Source organism: Sinohyriopsis cumingii, chromosome 8 (genome assembly GCF_028554795.1).
Source record: "Sinohyriopsis cumingii isolate HCF-2022 chromosome 8, ASM2855479v2, whole genome shotgun sequence".
NCBI classification, from domain to species: domain Eukaryota; kingdom Metazoa; phylum Mollusca; class Bivalvia; order Unionida; family Unionidae; genus Sinohyriopsis; species Sinohyriopsis cumingii.
Genome location: NC_142968.1, coordinates 118,954,254 through 118,976,618, shown reverse-complemented (window position 1 = coordinate 118,976,618; position 22,365 = coordinate 118,954,254). Strand labels below are relative to the sequence as shown.

The window sequence follows — 22,365 nt, the reverse complement described above, 5'->3', positions numbered from 1 at the left end:
CTTACTGGATGCGGCGCCTAAGAACATTGAAACCAAACTACAGTGCAATCAACTGACTATGTATGTATATATACATGGGTGCATCAGTCCAATATTAGCTTTATGTGGTCCATGGTAAATATAAGCATCATAAAAAAGCATCCTTAACTACATACAGGTCATACTGGCAGATAATGTAATGTCAATTTATTCATAAACTAAATTAATTTGTTGCACTACTAAATTAGTTATAGTACATATATATGTTCATCGTTCTTCACGTTTGTGTAATCCGGTGAAATTATCATAAATTGAAATACAGCAACCCGGTGGTACACAAAGTAAGCATCAAAAGAGACAAAACGTATTCACAACCAATCTATGAATGTTTAGGACATAGGTGCATCTGGAATGTTTAGTTTTACTGGCCATTCAGGAATCGGAAGAATCACACCTGTTTATTGTGCAATCATAGGCAAGGAACAGTATTTATTGGTCAGAAAATCTCCGGGAATATATTTGTTAACTACATGCTAGCTGATTTGCTTTATTAATGCAGTGATAACTTGAAGTGATAATGTATCTGTCGCGATTTTAAGCATGCTCTTAGTGTAGCTGAACCATATATGCAAAGCTTGGTTGAAATGTATCCAGTGTGGTGCGCACCAACAAGAAGTTATCGTCCTTGACAGCTATCAAGTGGCGTGGCGTGTGACTACATTGTTGACGAAAAGGTCCAGTGAAAGCATAGAGACTCACATGACATTCCCATTCAAAAGTCACATATCTGTATTTTAAATATCGGGTCATGCGATAACGAAGACGTCACTATTCCGTTTTAAAGGTACAGTTTTAATTTTACATAATTCACATATTTAAACTATGTTCATTCTTAGAATAACAAATGTAGTACTATCCTTGTCTAAGACTTCACCATGTTTGAAGCTTTAGATATATGACTTTTCCAATCATTTATATAATGGTGCTTTAAATCTTGCAATAAATGGAATTAAAGATTTGTTGTTGTAGTTGTTGTTGTAGGGTTTAACGCCATTTTTCAGCACAAGATAGGCTATACATGGCGGCCAGTATAATTGGTGGAGGAAGAACCCTGGAAAACCCCGGGAAGAACCACCTACCCAAGAGAAGCTACTGGCAGGCTTTATCACGTACCAACGTTAGCCGAGGCTAAGACTCGAACTCGCGCAGACAGAGGTGAGATGGCAGTGATCCGTAACGGTGAGCGCTGCAGACCACTCGGCCACTCGGGACACCTGAATTAAAGATTTAAATATAACATTGTTTACATCCATGAGCCATTTCAAAGAATATGCGAATATATATATATATATATATATATATATATATATATATATATATATATATATATATATATATATATATATATATATATATATATATATACATATATATATATATATATATATATATATATATATATATATATATATATATATATATATATATATATATATATAAGCATATATATATACAAACATACATACATGCATGCATACATACATGGATGTATTGACTTGAACTGGAGATTATAATTCAAATGCTGTGAACTTGTTCTTTGATTTTGGGATATGAGAAAAAAATATCAAAACATTGAAACAGTTATTATCATATCAATAGTTTAAAGAACAGCCCCAGTGTACTATGGGTCACGTAATACTTACTAGGTGTACATATGGAAAGACGAATAGCAGAGATGTAAAATAACGTATAAAAATAGCCTATTACATAGATAATAGCATCCATATAAGGAACATCTCCCCAAGACCCACATCTATAATATAGTGAGTGTAAATGTATATCGTCCTCATTGTGAATCACAATGAAACAATTTGGAATAAGATTATCAACGTATATTTATGCTTGCATCCAACATATATCCCTCATTTAAGATGGAATAACAAATCTTCAGGACTATTTTCCAATTTAAACCTTGACGGATTTGTATGTCAGTACTGCAGTTCTGATCATTGCTAAGAGTAGTCACTTTCCCTTACAATGCGGATGCAACATTTGTGACCTTTAGTTGCTAATTCACTTCCAGTCTTTAAAGTCACTACAGAAGCATATTAATTAAAAAGGAAAACTCGATTTAACGTTATTATACTATGTTACTTGCATCTAAATTAAGCACACATCAGATAAAATTTGTTCATGATTGCGTAGATACCGCTATGAAATGTCAATTATGTGTACTAGACTAAAAGGCCGTGTTAACATTACCTATCCAGCGCTAAGAATTGGTGTCAAACCCATAACAATAACAACAACAAGTAGTTTCAATATGTGTACACATGTCAGTTAATTGTGCTGTAGTTGTATTGCTGTTAAAACAATACCATTTCCGGAACAAATGCAGCCAAGAAATATGGTCTTGTTACAAGTGCTTTCAAATATAAGGATATATGAATCCAAGTAGTATTTTATGTTATCAACTCCAAATTGCACTGAATTGGTCCGATTCGTTATACCCACTGGAAATTCGGCGGATATAATGTCTACTCTGTCGGGGATTTGTGCGTCTGTTTCCTTTCTTATAAAACAATCAAGTAACAGTTGAGGCCTTTACATTCCTGGGTATTAATACATATAATACTCTCATCGGATTTACAGGTAACACCGCCATCTGGAAAGGTGTTTTGATTCTTGCCTGGCAACAAACATCATTTCATGGCTTTTTTTTCTGTGAGTACGTACAACTTAACATAAAATGACATCAGACCGTTGACATAAACAAATACGTACAAATGAAATACAGAACCCTATTATGATTGATGTATTCAAACGAAAATTGATCTGGAAAAGATCATAATTTGATTTTGCGATTTTGGTTTTGAACAAAGTATTAAAAGATGACACCACCAGTCAATATAAAAATGGATAGTTGGTTAATCTGTAATGGAATTTCTTAAATGATGAAGCCCTCATGGTTCATTGATGAACGATGGGTTCATTGTGCTCTCCATCATGTCAGCAAAGGTCTGATATAGACAAATGAGCCACGGTGGTTCCTTGATTAGTTTGATATAATCATAATCAAAGAATGCAGTTTCGAAATGTACCACTGCATCAACATCTGTCAGCCCCTAGTATGTATCGGTATGCAACGCACTTTACTTCAACTGCAGTTACACAAAATAGATTACTTGTATTATTATGCCATAAAACAAAAAATCAAACTTGGCCGTAAGGATGACAAAATGACCACAATACCTTCCCTAATAGAAATACTTAACGTTTTGCAATGTAGTGATGACATGAAGACGAAAATTTGAATTACCTTCTGTCAATAATTCATATGGTGATTTTTTCAAAACATTATAAATCTTAGTCTTGTAGTTGATTAACCATGGATTTATATCAATTGTATTATGTGTCTCAAATAATACTTCACCCCCTCCCAGTTATGTTCACTGTAGTACTTTTTCCTTCGAAAGCTTACCACCACGTTGAGAATACACATCATTTGCATATTACAGGTACGAGCATCTAAGCTTTATACAAGTCTGTATGTTATTATATATATTCCTATTTATCTGCCTACATTTCGCTTATTCCTGGAACTGTCATTTATTGTCTAATAGACGATACCAACTACCTACATATTTATTAACCTTTATATCGATTTGTCAACCAGATCTAAATTCGCAAATGGCTCTCAAATATTTACTAATGGTTAAAATACCTGCCATCATGTATTATCATCCTTTTTCGAGTCCTGTCGTGGAATTAAGGTTTTACATTTTTCTGATTCGAAGATCCATAAATAACAATGACAGTCGCATCCAGACGAAGAGATGTGCGCAAAACAAAATCCAATATAGTGTAAACGTAGGCTGGTATTGTACATTAGACCAACGCCTTGTGCTTGATGAACAGAATGAATATCCTCCTGCATCACAGGCGGACGTAGTGACTAGAAGTCTTTATTAAAGAAGGCAAATGAAGATAGAAATGATCCCTCACAATTTGTCAAATTAACGTAACGCAGAACTGATACATGAAGAAAGACCTAACAACTAGAGAGCCTGCACATAAGACAAACGGGTTTGGGAAAGGCTAATTAAGGAGTTGGATTACTCGCTCTTCAATTAAATTGGACAAACGCTTTAAGAAAGGTGGAACGCATTTTAGGACGAGAAAACAACTGACAACCGAATTGGTCTGCAGCTAGCCAAACCCCCACTTTCCAGAAATAGAAAACTAGTATATGGTGGCTAATGAGCCGTAGATCAAGCTGACTTTCACTGTTACAAATTTCCTCCTGCTGAACAGGCAGGCCTAGATGATATTGTTGGGTTCACCCACTTTCTCATACTCGCCGATATGTTACTCAGTGACTACCAATATTTATTTATATACATTGCATTTCACAACTAAACAAAAATCCTCATCATAAGTGAACTTCTATATGCATGAACACTAAAGTATTTTTAAAGGTGATATTATGTATATTGGAGCAATACTGCCCATCCCGTTACTTAGTAAATGTTGGTCATTGTAAGTCAAACATAGTATTGGTTAGTGAAATACATAATTAGGAAGTATTTTCCAGCAAATAAGACACATGGAAAGAAAAGATGAAAAATCTCCTATATAAATAAAATTAAACATGGGACTTCTCTAATGTAAACAAAAGTAGAAAAACTAATTGAAGAAATTCACAATGAAGAACGCGATCCACGCGTCAAACTCATAATCCAATTTTGGAATGTCTGAAGCCAGCATATGCCAGCCAGGGTTGAATTCCTCCGGTTGTGCTCGGAAAAGGGCACTTGATCCTATTTCTTAGATTCAAAGAGGCGATCAAAATGTCAGTTATGTTCGATCATTAATATCGCCATCATTAAATTAGATTGAATAAGAAAAAAAAAACTGATTGGTTTACCAATTGATTATGAAGCACAAATTGTGTACTGTCAAAACGTTGACAAGTATTTCATTTATATGAATTGTCTTTTCTCAAAATCATGCTTAACTGTTTATAGGGCTCTCTAATATAGAGCTTGTCAACGGAATGACACCTGTCTATCTATATATATTATATATCTATATATCTTATCCATCTAATATATCTATATAATCTAAGATATTGTGTATTGTTTCATTAAAGCAACGCCTACTGAATTCAGGAATATAGGATAGTAACATTCCACCCAATTGGCATAAGTGTACGACCGACGTTGACATTTTCCTATTCTACATTGAAAGATACTGTAAACTTCTATTTATTTTCTAAATGAGATAGACAATTCTCTTCGCACAGTTATTTTTACAGTGGGATAGAAAATGATCTGCACACATTTATCTTTACACTGAGACAGAAAATTCCCTTCACGCAGTTAAGTTAACGCTGAGATAGACGTTTCGCATCACACGGTTATCGTTAAAATGAGATAGGCAATTCTGTAATAATGAAACGAGCAACAAAATAATATGGCTTGTACATAATTCCAGGGAAACTACAACTATTATTTTGTGATTTCAACACACTGGAGATCAGCATTTTCTTATGTATGCCTGTATATCCGTCTGTATTTATTTCCGTCTGTCTGTATGTATTTCGGTACGTCTGTCTATTTGTCTTTATATCCATCCTTTGATCGAACAATTAACCTTTTTAATCATATATTTTCTTTGCTACCCACTTTTACTTAATCTTGAATACATTTTGAATTAGATTCACATTATACATATAACTGTTAAATACATTGTGCTATTTTCTTTTCGTAATCACTTGTAGGCAACGTGACATTGTATGCTCAATAAGGAATGGTAAATAGGTCAAAACCTCATTATGTACTATGCTTATCTGCAGATGACAATAACCTACCGACGTTTTGTCGTTACAACCCACCAATTAAAATCTAGTTTTAACAGGATAGGAAAATTCTTCACTCTGGCACTGACTCCATTAAATTGGCTAAAATTGCAGCTGTTACAGTATAGTACAGGCACAGGTGTACTAGAGTGATGTTGACACTGTACATCACCCAATCTAGGAACAGCTTGAATAACTTAATACCAGTATGTGTAACGAACGATCTTTTCACAAACCTGTATCATTAATACTTTGCATACTGTCTCACAAGAACTAGCAAAGCATACTTCCTTAAAATTTAAAATGGTTGAATATGCCTCAGCACATAACAAATGATCGTTAACAAAGAAAAAACTGAAACACACGACACATAAATGGGGATACTACGGCAAATTTCGAAAGACTCCTTTCAAATCTAGATTGACCGATAAACCCAGCACTTTTGGTCACGAATATTTATTGGACGCTTGAGTGCGATTTCAGAGATCAAGCAATTTTAACATTTACTGTTATAATTGTAAGTGCGTTTGAATAATAAAAATGTTCTGTATAACGCTGTGCGTTGTGAAACAAATTTTATAATCTAAAACCTGACTTAAGGGTTCGGAGACGAAACGCATTTAGCATTTACAGATTAAATTGTTCCATACTCATACAACTGTCGTATTGTATAATTCTGAGTCTTTTGTCTACTTTAATCAGGTATATGTGGTAGGATGTAGCTAGTAAACACAAGTAAGAAAGTATATTATACAAACAGTAGTATATGAAAACTCTAATAAAAGGGTGATCAATCAAAACAACGAAAACAGTAAACTTCCCTCGTTAAGCACGTTAACGGAAACATATATCATGTCACGTATAATGCAGAGACTCGTTCGTCGTAATACATGCAACATTCAGAGCGACCTTTGAAGGTATGTTATAAGGGTATTCAGCTGCTCCAGAAATAGTAGCCAGCCTTAGTGATAACATTTACAATACCATCACCCTGCAGATACTATAATATCAATACTACTACCAATAACAATTATTATATTTTCAAAATACCAGCTGTAATTTACATCTACTTTGTGATAATACATGTTTCATAGTTCATATGTTTTCTTGTACAGAATGTTCATGATGTACAATTTAATGCTTTTCGATCATATCTGAGATCAGTCATTTTCACAAACGTTCATCGAGAATAAATAAAGAATATTGTTATTATTATTATTATTATTATTAGTAGTAGTAGTAGTATAATTATTAATATTATTATTATTATTATTATTATTAACAATATTCCGTTTTACGATTTAAATAATTTTAATACGATTAACATTCTCCACAACTTTTCCTATTTCCAATGTGTTATTTTCATTCCAACTTATGATATATTTTAGAAAATCCACATGCCAACGCCCCATCTCATGATTCAAACTGCTTCGAACTACTTCAAAAAATAAAATTAAACGCAGCAACATGAACGAAATGCCTCATATCATCAATGTAACAAGAAAAATCTAGGAGAATATAAAATGCAAATTGTCTCAAATTGTCTAAACGTCGGCGGTGGTTGTGGTCGAGAGGTAATATGTGCAGAACTTTCTTCGGAACCATAGTATTATTTTGTCTTTTCATAACGATATACCGCATGATTCAAATAATTGGATTGTTATCATTAATGTGTTGTCTCTTCTAAAACAGATCAAGTTTTTTTCCAGCTGATTAAAGGCGTTAATTGTTAACCAAAATATTTCAGGTTCCTCAGTCTCACAACACCAACACACAATATGACAACTAAATGGTTGTATTGTACGGTGTAATAATTTTATACCTAAGCCATTTTCATGCATTCATATTATTCCGACTTTATGGCCATGTATAGGTATTAAACATCAGTTAGAACAAACATGATTCGTACAATTCAACAAAATATTGTTTTCCCTAAAATACAAAGCGAAAATGTACACCAAAAAAAAAAACCTTACGGTATTGCGAAATAAATCCCATCTAATCCTACAGTTACAAATACAAGTCCTAATAATTAAACTTTTGAATAAACTTTGGTGGAAATCCAAGAATAATCCAACGTTGATAGCGCTATTGTGCATATTGACCAGTGTGTTGGTAATGTACCAAGAGTATTGTGTTGGATTACAAAAATACAATTCAGCAATATATCCTTATTTAAACTTTCAGTATAAATTTAGGTATCTATTTCTAAGAATGTTGATTTTTAATCGCATTAGTATTTCCAGAGAAGACTCATTTGAGTTACGTACTTTCAAGAATTAATTTTTAGCCCTAATGAATATCTTGACACAACATTAATAAAATTGATTCTGCTAAGATCTTACAGCACGGATCAATCATTGTTTTCCAGTTACAAGATTATATAGATTTCTACTTGAACTCAGGTCATTATTTGCATTTTCTGTAAAGACGTAACGGAGAATAACCTTCCGTACGGTTCATAATGTTTACAAGTTAAAACATGGTAATACTTAAAAAGTCGATTAATTAAACTGTAATAAAAAATAAGTAGGAAACAAAAAGAACACGTGGCTATTCGTGGAAACTTTTAATTGTTCAAGGCTCAGATTACGGTAAATATATTTACTTCAAAACCAAAACCAATAATTCAGGTTAGGTAGAAAATGAACTTGTATTAAGACAAGATCATGTTCAACGTACATTGTCATATTATCAATAGCTTATAATCAAATAAAAACAATATAAAGAAATAAATACAAAATATCCAACATTGAAAATTAAATCTAAATAAAAACTGCATTGCATTGCATTTGTCCTGCTAAGATTACTTTGCATATGTAATACCATAATTATATATTTTCTACAATGACGCCTTTGCTACGGCAAAATACAAATATCAACAGAAACGTAGAATGCTGGACACGTAACATATCTCTATACGAGATTGATTATATATATATATATATATATATATATATATATATATATATATATATATATATATATATATATATTATAGGTACCTATAAGAGAATCATCCAAAGAAACTATTAATGGTCGAAACAAAATATGAATAATTTGACATATTGAGACTAAGATTGCAATGCGAAGTAAAGCATAAAAAAGAATAATACAAATTTTGAAAAATGACTTCCAGTTGCCTATGGCTGCTGGTGTTAGAGTCAGTGTATGTGTGTATGTATGTGTGAGAAAGAGAAAGAGAAAGACTGATGGAGGGACGAACAGAGCATATTACTTTACATATAATGTGCCGAAACATAATATCTCCTTCAGGTTACAAGTGCAATGTTATGAACTTGTGTGGCAATGTTTTCTAGTGTAATCCTGTAATATAAATTCAATAAAATACGTTCGATTCCAAAACTAATGTATATCTTTATGTTCACGTATTGTACAAGACCATCACGTATTATCCTGGCAACAAGTATAACATTCACCGACAACATCGAATAAAGGCAGTCAAAAAGACCACCTTCATAGGAAATATTACTGTCCCATCGTTTTACAATTGTATGCAACATTTTTGCTGATGAAGAACGTCCAGCTTTAATAATGTCAACATTTCGCTGTGATTCCTCAACCCTCTTTAACAAGCTTGGATCAGACCACTGCGGAATGCGAATAGGGTGTATTTCTGCCCGGGTATCATAATGTATCACAGTGTGTGTGTGTGTGTGTGTGTGTGTGTGTGTTTCAGTATAATTGCGAGGACCTGAGTTTGAATGCACACCAACATCTTGAAGACTGGACTACATTGTAAGGACTTACACACCAGTCCTCGAAATGTTTCTACGCTGAGAATGATCATAAGAGATGAATTAGGCGTTATGGTGAAAGTCCTCACAAATTTGATAATGTCTGACAGACAGTTACACTCAGTGTGTATTTTTCACACAATTTGCGACCCTTGGGATTGGGACTTGTGTCCAAACGCTTAGCCAATTAAAAGGAACGTGACTTCTGATTATGCAGTGTCAATATAGATGTCGTATACATATACATACGACTCGTAGACTAATTACTAGTATTATTAATGATTTTTAAAAAGAAATAATTTTGTATAATGGTAAACTGGTGATGCCATCAGAAAGTGTGCAATTTTAAGCCGGGGCGGCTGATATAGCGCAGTATTTGTTGTGCGTGATTTGTTGTGTAAATGGGTTGTCCTTCTTCAAGACGTAGTGCAAATAACGCTTGGAAGATGGAAAGACGTACTGGATCAAACTGGGAAGAAGCAAATATATTCTTTATGAAATTGTTTATTATATTCGTCCTAAAGAGCTGTTCGTTCTTTCATTAGTTATCATCTGTGACAACTTGCTTCCATCCGGTTCCACCCACAGGAGCTCGTTTCGTTGCTTACAATTGACCTGTCAAACATGTACTATATACATGTACAATATAAAAACTAAGGTATTGATTATCATATCCCCATCTCAAAGCAGTTCACATTGATGTCACAATAGTTGGTAAACGAAGAAACGGTTCTCTCTCTCTCTCTCTCTCTCTCTCTCTCTCTCTCTCTCTCTCTCAACTTTTCCTTTTCAACTTGATTTTTGAGAGAGAATATTAACTTTTATTCCAAAAAAGACCGAGAAAGGAATAGAATGTTTCTTTTTTGTAAATCCGGTAGGCAAGGAAAGGAAAATGGAATATCCATGTGTCAGCACCTGACACCTTTGAAAAGTAAATGGTTGGTCCCTTTCAGACTAGTAGAGTTCTTATTCTTGATTACACAATATATCCCCCAACAAATAAGGCTCTGTATATGACAGACTCGTTGATAAACACACTTGGTTATTATAGTATGAAGCCTGACTTGGTATCTCACAGGCAGGAGTGTTCAAAAATCGCGTTCTAATGAATTAGTCATCTATAAGTAAGACCTAGTGATTCTCAAGACTATGCCGGTTGGAAGTCCTTATGGCATCGCTGCTTTTCCAGCCGGATTGGTCTGAATATTAAGGGAAGAAAACATACACTGACACTCTTTTACTTATTTCTGCACTTTTCTATCATTATTCTTTTGACTGTCCTATCACTTCCGTCTTTACTTTGTCTTTAACGACACATCATCCTTGCTTAATGGCCAAGCCCATGCGTGACTTTGTCAGCATATTTATAGATAGATACAACTCCCCGTTTGTTGTACCCAGTCAATAGCAAAACTTTAGTGCGATAAAAAGTGCACAGAATTTAGTTATTTCCTTCATTGAATTTCTAATCTTACTGTGACCAGAGTTTCAATAACACTAGCATGCTCCGCACCTTTCAAGCTTAACGGTATTTCCATACTATCACGGCAGCATATTGCATACACTATGGGTCAGTCTCTTTTCTTCAGACAGCATAGTGATGTAGTTCACCTTATTCGATAACAGCCGGATAATGCCGTAAATTATCATAACGTTGTGAGTTTAGTTATATCTCTCTTTCTACTTATGAATATGAAAATAGCACTGCTTGTTAAATCCACGGGAAAGGCAAATTTTTATTTGTCAATTTGTGTGTGTACTTGATTTGACGTTGTAAATATCGGAAACAGATAGCATAGTATTTTCCGTATGTGTACATACATGTGCAGTCCTGCATATACCACTTCACTGAAAATGGACTTGTCCAGGAACTAGAAATGTCTGACAATAATGGTCGTCTTTTAAACTGAAAACATCGTTTGAAGTGAAATGTTCAGATGATAACTATGTTAGGGCCACCCTTGGCATAATCAGATTTAAAATTATAAATTAATAAATGAACTGATTAAATTATGAGCATCTCGGGTCTCATTTGTTCCTTTTGCTTTTTAAATTGGAGTGGGCTTAAAAACAAATGGAGAAGTATATTTAGACTATAGTTTAAGCTCGATTTAGTGGAACTAGCTGTTGTTATTGAATGGGATGGCCATGTCAGCATGTGAGAGCACTTTCACATCAACACGTATATTCCTGCAGAACATTAATTCCCAAATTTGGAAAACACTGCATATTGATATTTATATTCTACAATTACACACTAAGCCCTTACGAACTTTATTCGACTTAGGACTATCCCATAAATATCTACAGTAGTCAGCAACATTGCCATTGTTTACATGAACGTAGAGTGTTGATAACAGCTTTCTTGGGTAAATAAGTGTGTTGTAATATTTGTTTCACTGATGTTCTGTTACAGTAATACGGAGTTATGGACTAATATATGTCACGGTATGTTGTAAATGTTATTCATTAAATACATGTACCCGGGTTTCGTTCTTTTCGCTGTACAACGATACCCGAGGGTGATTATGTATATGGTCTATTGTATTTCGAAATCGTGAGTACGATTCGTCCTATGCCACACGTGCAAGGTGCTTTCGATACGGCAAAACGAAAAGTCTAAACGTATAAATACTTTACTGTATGTAAAGGGTCTTTACAATACTAATGGTTTAGTCAGCAAGCGGCCTGCTTAAAGGATTCGCACAACTCCAGCTGTAGGGGTAGGTAATTTGTCGGTCTTAAGTGATAACTAGTGTATTACCATATTTACCTTTGCATGTTTGTTATATAGTTTTCTTTATACAGCATAATGCGTGTATTTTTTATTCTTGTTGCAACGTAGTATAGGATTTATATTGGATATGTAAAGCTACATTTTTTAAAGAATTGTTTACTACAGTCTTATCGAGCAGGGTTAGGTTTACTATTGAATCTGTCATTTTGTAATTGCCATAAAAATATAATCTTTATAACTTACCATGTATGACGTCCTTACGTTATTATGTCTGTATCAAGTTTAGTACACTGTATCGGGTATATTTTCAGCTTTCTGAGGGTAGGAATATCCGGGGTGCCCGGCGTTTGTCTGTGGGTAGGAATATCCGGGGTGTCCGGTGTTGTCTGAAGGTGGGAATATCCGGGGTGTCCGGTGTTGTCTGATGGTAGGAATATCCGGGGTGTCCGGTGTTGTCTGAGTGTAGAAACATCCGTTTGTCCGGAGCGTATAAGGTGCCGGAGTGTCTAATGTCTAGTGTCCGGAGTGTCTAACGTCAAGAGTGACTAAGGTGACCCAGCTGTAGAGCCGTCAAAGGACCAGGGTGTCCGGAGGGTCTAATATTTGGAGTGTCAGGAGGGTCTAATGTTCCGAGTGATCATAGTATTCCGAGGGTCCGGAGTCTGTGGCAGTTGTGAAATTGATTCGTAGGAGCTGTGGAGCGAATATGGTGCACGGGTAACGGAGTGTATCTCCATACATGTATTTTATTAGCTGTAAGCTAATTTTGGGTTAATAAGACCCAGTGTATCATTCAGGACTGGACAGATAGATGGTATATCCGTTCTTGTGTTTAGCAACATAATTTCGCTACCTGAGCGAATACATTTTTACTATGAGTAAAAAGCTTTCATCGTTTACTATTTGAGTGAACTATATTCATCTTTCCATTATTGAATCATTTTTGAATCATTTATCCTGTGGTTTTTTTGTGTTACTGAACTAATTTATTCGTATTTTTATTTCCATCTTTGAATCTGTGCGTTTTATGTTAAATAAATCCAATATTTGGATTATAAATACGCACACATCTTCATAATCTACTGCTCATATAAATCACCACATTAAACCATATATATATATATATATGTCGTCAAAACGTGTTCTGTTGTCAATCCGAAATATCCCACCCGGTTATCTTGTTACAAATGGTGTCAGGAGTGGGATCATTTCGGATATAACAGAGCACTGAAATTGTTTTATTATATTTGTATGCTTTTTGTGTGTTTCAGACGCGCTTGACAAAGCACCGAGGTTAGGTAGATGCCTAATATTACTTTATTTTTTGGATTTATTTAATATTTGTGTTGCATTTCGAGAAAGAAAAAACGGTTTGTGGTAATTATGTGTTTTGTTTAAAACTGCACCACCAAACTTTTGAAATGTCTTCTATGAAAGAACTGGTAGAACTGGGGAAACAGTTTGTTTATGAGGGGGAGTCCCTTAGAAATTTCGTTCATGAAGAACAAGCCCGGGAGAGGGACCAAAGTTTAAAGGAGAGGGAATTAGAAAGGGAAACCAGGAAGGAAATGATAGAATTAGAGAAGGGTAAGATTGAACTAGAGAAACAGGCTGAGAGGGAAAGGATAGAATTAGAGAAGGGTAAGACTGAACTAGAGAAACAGGCTGAGAGAGAAAGGATAGAATGGGAAAGGGAAGCAGAGAGGGAGAAGTTAGAAAGGGAAAAACAGGTAAGGTTAGAAACTTTGGAGATGGAAGATAGAAATGGGCAGAAGGAATATCTAAGAAGCTGTGAATTAGTGCAAGCTAAAAAATAGGGGGAACATGATAAACTGAGAGGTCCGAAACTACCCCCATTTGAAGAAGATACAGATAATATGGATAGTTATCTAAATAGGTTTGAGAGGTATGCTACGGTACAAAAATGGAAGAAAGACGATTGGCCGCTCCATCTTAGCGCGTTATTGAAAGGTAAAGCGTTAGACGTGTATTCGCGTTTATCCACGGCCGATTCGCTCAGTTACCTCGTGTTGAAAGAGGCACTTCTCAAGAAATATGAACTAACCGAGCAAGGGTTTCGCAAGAAGTTTAAGTATAGCAAACCCGAGAGAGGCGAAACATTCACCCAGTTCTTCAGTAGGACTTGCAATTATTTGCAGCGATGGGTGGAATGTGGTAAAGTCGTCAGGACATTTGAGGGTCTTATCGATTTCTTGCTTCGTGACCAACTGTTAACAACTTGTGGCAAGGAGTTATATTTATTCTTGAAGGAAAGGTCCTTCACAAATATACATGAAATGGCCACACAGGCGGATTTGTTTGCGGAAGCTCGGGGAGGTTGATACAATGTCATCACGCGAGATGTCAAAGGTGGGAATCAGGTCAAAGACAGAAAACCCAGGGAACCTGATAAATCTGGTAGGAGTAACCAGGGGAAGCAGAGTGACACGCAGTGTTTCATTTGCAAGGAAGTGGGTCATATCTCCCACTATTGTCCTAAGCGGAAGGGACTAGTCCAGAAAGTCGCGGTAGCCATTAGAGGCAGATGATCGGTAAATGGAAAACTCAATGTTTCCCAGCAAGTTAAGCGGGAAGCGGTGCGTGAACCGGTGGTGCGTTCAGAGACCAGTCGCGATGTGATCCAATCAATCGGCACGTGTATTTTTCCAGAGGCACGGGTGCCGACCGCAAACGGCACTGTCAACGGACAAGAAGTCACTGTTCTACGAGACACGGGGTGCACTACTGTAGTCGTGAAACGGAGCCTAGTCCGCGATGATCAATTGCTTGGGTTTAAATCACCTTGCATGTTACTTGACCAGACAAATCGACCACGTTCCAGTTGCAAGGATAATGATAGAAACGCCTTTTTTGACTCGGACTGTGGAAGCTTTATGCATAGCCAACCCGATCTATGAACTTACGATTGGCAATGTACCGGGTTCTAGACTCCCAGCCATAGCAGATTTCCGATTCCCTATCATCCAAGCAGTGCAAACTAGGGCTCAGGTAAAGGAGGAAAATAAACCTTTGCATAAGTTAAAAGTACCGGAAGCCATTACTGATATATCCCGCGAAGAATTTCAAAATGAGCAAAAACGTGACGCGTCTTTACGTTCCACCTCTGAGAAAGCATTAACGGGTACCGTGAGAAAGTGTAAGAACGGGGGTTCCTCTAAATTCCTTACTCGAAAGGGTTTAATGTACAGGGAATACTCTACATCGGATAGGAAGTTCTTGCAACTAGTGGTTCCCCAGAAATTCAGGTCACATGTACTAAAGGTCGCGCACGAGTCGAGTACGGCAGGTCATTTAGGCGTAAAGAAAACTACGGATAGGGTATTAAGAGAATTGTATTGGACTAGCGTCAATAGCGACGTAGCGCGGTTCTGTCGCTCGTGCGACGTTTGCCAGAAGACGATCTCTAAGGGCAGGGTAACTAGAGCACCGTTAGGTCAGATGCCCTTGATAGATACTCCGTTCAAAAGAGTAGCCATCGACATTGTAGGGCCAATATTTCCACATACAGATCGGAAAAACCGATACATCTTGACACTGGTAGATTACGCTACCATATATCCTGAAGCCATAGCTTTGCCATAAATTGAAACCGAACGTGTAGCCGAAGCGCTCGTAGACATTTTCAGCAGGGTCGGAGTGCCCGAAGAGGTTCTTACGGATTGTGAAGCGCAATTCACCTCAGATCTCATGGCAGAAATTAGTAGGTTGTTGTCCCTTAAACAGTTACGCACAACACCTTACCATCCTATGTGCAATGGATTGGTCGAGAAATTCAACGGCACATTGAAGCAAATGTTACGGAGGATGTGTGCGAAAAGACCGAAGGATTGGGATAGATATCTGAACGCCCTTCTGTTCGCATATCGTGAGATTCCTCAGGAAAGCTTGGGTTTCTCCCCGTTTGAATTATTGTACGGTAGGACAGTTCGGGTCCTATGCGCATACTTCGCCAACTGTGGTCAGACGAGGTCGCGGACGAAGAAGTTAAGACCACATACCATTACGTAGTTGATTTGCGCGAAAGATTAGAAAGTACTTGTCAAATGGCGCAAGACGAACTCGCGAAATCTAGTCGTAGGTACGCCAAGTACTACAACCGAGGAACTCGGAGTAAAAAATTTGACGTAGGCGATCAAGTGTTGGTGCTTCTCCCAACGAATAACAAGCTGCTAGTCCAATGGAAAGGGCCATATGAAGTCAGACAGGTGAAAGGCGAAATGGATTATATCATTGATATGGAGGGGAAGTCCAAGACATTTCACGCCAATATGCTTAAACTCTACGTAGCGAGACCTGGACAAACGATTGATAAAGGGATTTTGAATGTAGTATGCGTTGCGGTGATAGAAGATAGGTCTGGTGAGGAAGCGGAATTCGTCTCCAGCACAGAAATACCCCTTGAATACCCCATGTACGTTGGTAAAGAAAGTATTGACCAGATAAATGTATGCCCTGATTTATCGGAGGGTCAACGTACACATATTATGAAGGTTTTGTCCAAATACCCAGATGTGTTCACGGACAGACCAGGCCGTACGGGTCTAATTCGACACGAGATCAGATTGAATACCACTGAGCCTATCAGGATTAAAGGATATCCGATACCCTTTAATGCACGGGAGACAATCAGCCAAGAAGTGATGAAAATGTTAGACCAGGGACTGATCGAACCTTCAAATTCCCCATACTCGTCCCCCGTGGTGTTAGTCAGAAAGAAAGACGGGACCAACCGGTTTTGCATCGACTTTCGGCAATTAAACAAGATCACCGTATTTGACGCAGAACCAATGCCAGATATGGAAAGTGTATTTTCAAAATTGGCAGGTCATAAATACATTTCCAAATTAGATCTAAGCAAGGGATATTGGCAGATAATGTCCGCGAGTTAACGGCATTCGCGACTCCCAAAGGACTTTTCCAATTTAAAGTTATGCCTTTCGGTTTAGTCAATGCCGGTGCGTCGTGCGTTCGTCTCATGCGCAAACTGTTAAACGGAACGGAAAACGTCGACAGCTTTGTAGATGACATCTTTGTTTACACGCATACATGGGATGAACATGTTGAGGTATTACGGGATCTGTTCGATAGACTTCACATTGCAAATCTTTCAGTTAGGCCTACTAAGTGTAGCATAGGGTATTCCAGTCTGGAATGTTTGGGACATCTGGTAAGTGGACTAGGCCGGTTGCAACCTCATCCAGATAAAATAGGAGCAATCAGGGATGCCCCTAGACCAGAGACAAAAATCAAGTAAGATATTTTCTAGGTCTAAGCGGGTTCTACAGGAAATTCGTCCCCAACTTTTCGGCTATTGCCAGCTTATTAACGGATTTGACTAGGAAGGGGCAACCGAATAAAGTTTCATGGGGTGTATGCCAGGAAAAAGCGTTTAACGCTCTAAAACACAAACTGGTAAGTGCACCAATTTTAAAGTGCCGGAAATAGATAAACCTTTTGTACTGAGGACTGATGCGTCTGATACGGGTCTTGGGGCTGTTTTGCTACAGGAGCAAAGGGGGATGAAATTGCCCATTGCTTATGCAAGTAGGAAATTGCTCCCTAGAGAGAAAAAGTACTCCGTGATTGAAAAGGAGTGCCTAGGTTTAGCATGGGGAATAGGAAAATTCCATACGTATCTTTTTGGGAGGGAATTTACCTTGCAAACGGACCATCAGCCGCTTTTATACTTGAACAAAGCAAATGTCACCAATGCAAGATTGATGCGTTGGGCGTTGTATTTGCAACCATACAGTTTCCGAATCGAGGTAATTCGAGGGTCAGAACATGTGGGAGCTGATTTTTTAGTAGGGTGTAATTAGCAGATCATTTCGTTCAGTCTGTAAATTGGAAGTTTTAATAATGATTCATTGTTCACATTCCGCGATTGTTCTAAAAGTGATACCGCTTTTTTTAGAGGGGAGGTATTGTCACGGAATGGTGTAAATGTTATTCATTAAATACATGTACTCGGGTTTCGTTTTTTTTCGCTGTACAACGATACCCGAGGGTGATTATGTATATGGTCTATTGCATTTCGAAATCCTGAGTATGATTCTTCCTATGCCACACATGCAAGGTGATTTCGATACGGCAAAACGAAAAGTCTAAACGTATAAATACTGTACTGTATGTAAAGGGTCTTTACAATACTAATGGTTTCGTCAGCAAGCGGCCTGCTTAAAGGATTCGCACAACTCCAGCTGTAGGGGTAGGTAATTTGTCGGTCTTAAGTGATAACTAGTGTATTACCATATTTACCTTTGCATGTTTGTTATATAGTTTTCTTTATACAGCATAATGCGTGCATTTTGTATTCTTGTTGCAACGTAGTATAGGATTTATACTGGTAATGTAAAGCTACCTTTTTTAAAGAATTGTTTACTATAGTCTTATCGAGCAGGGTTAGGTTTACTATTGAATCTGTCATTTTGTAATTGCCATAATAATATAATCTTTATAACTTACCATGTATGACGTCCTTCCGTTATTATGTCTGTATCAAGTTTAGTACACTGTATCGGGTATATTTTCAGCTTTCTGAGGGTAGGAATATCCGGGGTGTCCGGTGTTCTCTGTGGGTAGGAATATCCGGGGTGTCCCGTGTTGTCTGAGTGTATAAACATCCGTTTGTCCAGAGCGTTTAAGGTGCCGGAGTGTCTAATGTCTAGTGTCCGGAGTGTCTAATGTCAAGAGTGACTATGTTATGTTATGTTATGTTAAATAAATCCAATATTTGGATTATAAATTCGCACACATCTTCATAATATACTGCTCATATAAATCACCACATTGAACCATATATGTGTTGTCAAAACATTCTGTTGTCAATCCGAGATATCCCACCCGGTTATCTTGTTACATTATATTTGTTAATTCCCTGCTATTATTAGCACATGATTAACAATTGACTTTGTTTGGACATCATAATCAGTCACTGTCCTGTGACATAAACAAATACACATATTATCCAAATACAGTGCTAGATGATATTTAAACACGAATATATATTTCCCAAATAATAATCTTGGTGACATCATCCATACATATATAGCTCCCAAAGTTACGATTTGTAAAAATTTCGCTCCTTCAAACACGTCTACTACTCCACGAGCCACTGTTGTAATATATGCTCTAGTAGAAAACAGTGTTTAAAAGTAACAACAGTAGTACATAAAAAAGTCAATTTTACCAGAAAAAAGAGACAAAATACTCGCTTTAACATTCCTAAACGTCTTATATTTATCATAAGTTTGATTGGAGAGAGATTTTCTTTCGAAAGTAATAATAATGAAATTTGGAGACATTTGTGATGGTACATGCATTATAATAAAATTGCTTACTTATTTTAAAAAAAATACCCTCAGATTTAGCTTGTGACCCGTTTTTTTTTTTAAAAAAATGGGCAATGTTCATATGTACCCATCATAACTCATTCCTCGAGAAGTGCAGATAATCATAGACAAAACATAAAGTTACTGGTGAAGATTTTGATTTAAATTTATTATCATTTTTACCATTATCATGATTATCTTCAAAGGAACTAAAGTATATAGGTCAGTTTTAGTTAAATATCAATATTATGTTAAAGGATTGTTGGAAATTGACTTTAAAGTAAAAGTTATTTTTGAAGGATTTAATGGCATTTTTCAGCACAAGATATGCTATACATGGCGACCAGTATAATTGGTGGAGGAAGTACCCTAGAAAACCCTAGGAAGAATCATCGACCTACGATAAGCTGCTGGCAGGCTATCTCAAGTAGCCACATTAGCCGAGCCTTAGACTCAAACCCACGAGATGGAGGTGAGATGGCAGTGATCAGGAACGGTGAGTGCTTTAGATACTGACCACTCGGGGCCCCTAAAACAAATATAAAGGACACTGATACAGCTATGAAATGTATTATAAAGGTATTTACATTAACAAAGAACCACCTATAAAATCGTTTACAATAGCTTCTTCATTACAGTATTCTGAACAGTGTTACTGATGCAGGTGTCCACTGTTTGTCACATTGCCTACACATGTTTAGTAGCTGACTGTTTTAGGCAGAGGTTGGCTTGCCTCATCGAAATAGTTTCTAAGGACATCTATGATGAGACCTTCACTAATTCAAAACGGGATAATTAGTGTAATATATTTCAATGGTAACGTTTTGTCATTGATAGATTAATTCTCGTGAAAACAGGGAGTTGTGTGTGATTTGGTTCTTGTGACATAGCTTTAACAATAATTCAGTCATACTGCTAGAATTGGGAGTTTATGACTTTGACTCAAACCAGTGAATCATAAAAATGGGGTAGGATGAAACTGTTATTATATCCGCTGTTTTTAGACCATGATTTCTTGTGCATAAAGAACATTAATATAGCTGCAATATAGACACTTATACAGCAGTGTTAGGAACACATCAAATTACAACCTTTGAGAGGACATAATAAAATGTCATTGAGATTTTAAAATTGTCAAATAACTCTTTAGTTTGGAAATCTGTTGAGAACCTTGTCTCTTTGTGTAAGGAGGGAATATCTTGTCAACACAGTAGCATGATTGTTTCTATTTTACATAGAGTACGGTGTCTGCCTCGGATGAGGGAGATTGTGTGTTCAAACCCCGGCCGTGTCATACGAAAGACTTATGAACATGGTACTAGAAGCTGCCTCGCTTAGCACTCAGCATTAAGAGGTTAGTGCTAAAACTGGATGGTCATGTGTCAGGATAATATGACTGCAGGGTTGGTCTTAGTCTGATGGGACCGATTTTAAGTTCAACATCATATAAAACTTGTTTTGCAGATTATTTTTAAATACCTTGTTCACAAGGGGTCGCGTACATAAATCCAGGGGGCCCCAACAAAATGATCCAAATCGGGCAACACATTTCCTAAGGCCAGTGCTGTGTGACTGAGTGGGACAAGCGGCTACACGTCTGTAGCATAATGCTTATTACAAGCATCACCATAACCTTGCTCACTGCAGATATCATTGCAATATGACTGAAAATAGTTTAAAGCTACATTACAAATTCAAATCACACACAAATTTCCTAAATAATATCTGCTGCATACATAATTCTTTGTCTAATTACTTTGATCATACTGAAATTACCATTGCGCCTTTTTTACTTCTGGAAGTATATAAAAATATAATCAAATAGTCTAGTTTTTTTATAAATTTTTGGATCACCAAGAGATATTAAACAATTTGTTAAAAGAAAATTTACACTTAGTGCTCACATATTTGGCGTAGTTCTGCTTCCGTAACTCTTCAATCTACTGAAATGATGGTCAACACATTTTGAAATAACACATACCCTATTTGTAACAAGATACCCGGGTGGGATATTTCGGATTGACAGCAGAACACGTTTTGACGACACACATATATATATATGGTTTAATGTGGTGATTTATATGAGCAGTAGATTATGAAGATGTGTGCGTATTTATAATCCAAATATTGGATTTATTTAACATAAAACGCACAGATTCAAAGATGGAAATAAAAATACGAATAAATTAGTTCAGTAACACAAAAAAAATCACAGGATAAATGATTCAAAAATGATTCAATAATGGAAAGATGAATATAGTTCACTCAAATAGTAAACGATGAAAGCTTTTATCTCATAGTAAAAATGTATTCGCTCAGGTAGCGAAATTATGTTGCTAAACACAAGAACGGATATACCATCTATCTGTCCAGTCCTGAATGATACACTGGGTCTTATTAACCCAAAATTAGCCTACAGTTAATAAAATACATGTATGGAGATACACTCCGTTACCCGTGCACCATATTCGCTCCACAGCTCCTACGAATCAGTTTCACAACTGCCACAGACTCCGGACCCTCGGAATACTATGATCACTCGGAACATTAGACCCTCCTGACACTCCAAATATTAGACCCTCCGGACGGCTCTACAGTTGGGTCACCTTAGTCACTCCTGACATTAGACACTCCGGACACTAGACATTAGACACTCCGGCACCTTAAACGCTCCGAACA

The 22,365-nt window shown here is 36.6% G+C and overlaps 1 protein-coding gene across 1 annotated transcript in view; it reads left to right on the top strand.

The window, feature by feature from the left end:
- LOC149794495 (uncharacterized) overlaps positions 1–22,365 on the top strand; it is a 406,758-nt gene that overhangs the window by 151,434 nt on the left and 232,959 nt on the right. The window lies entirely within an intron of this gene.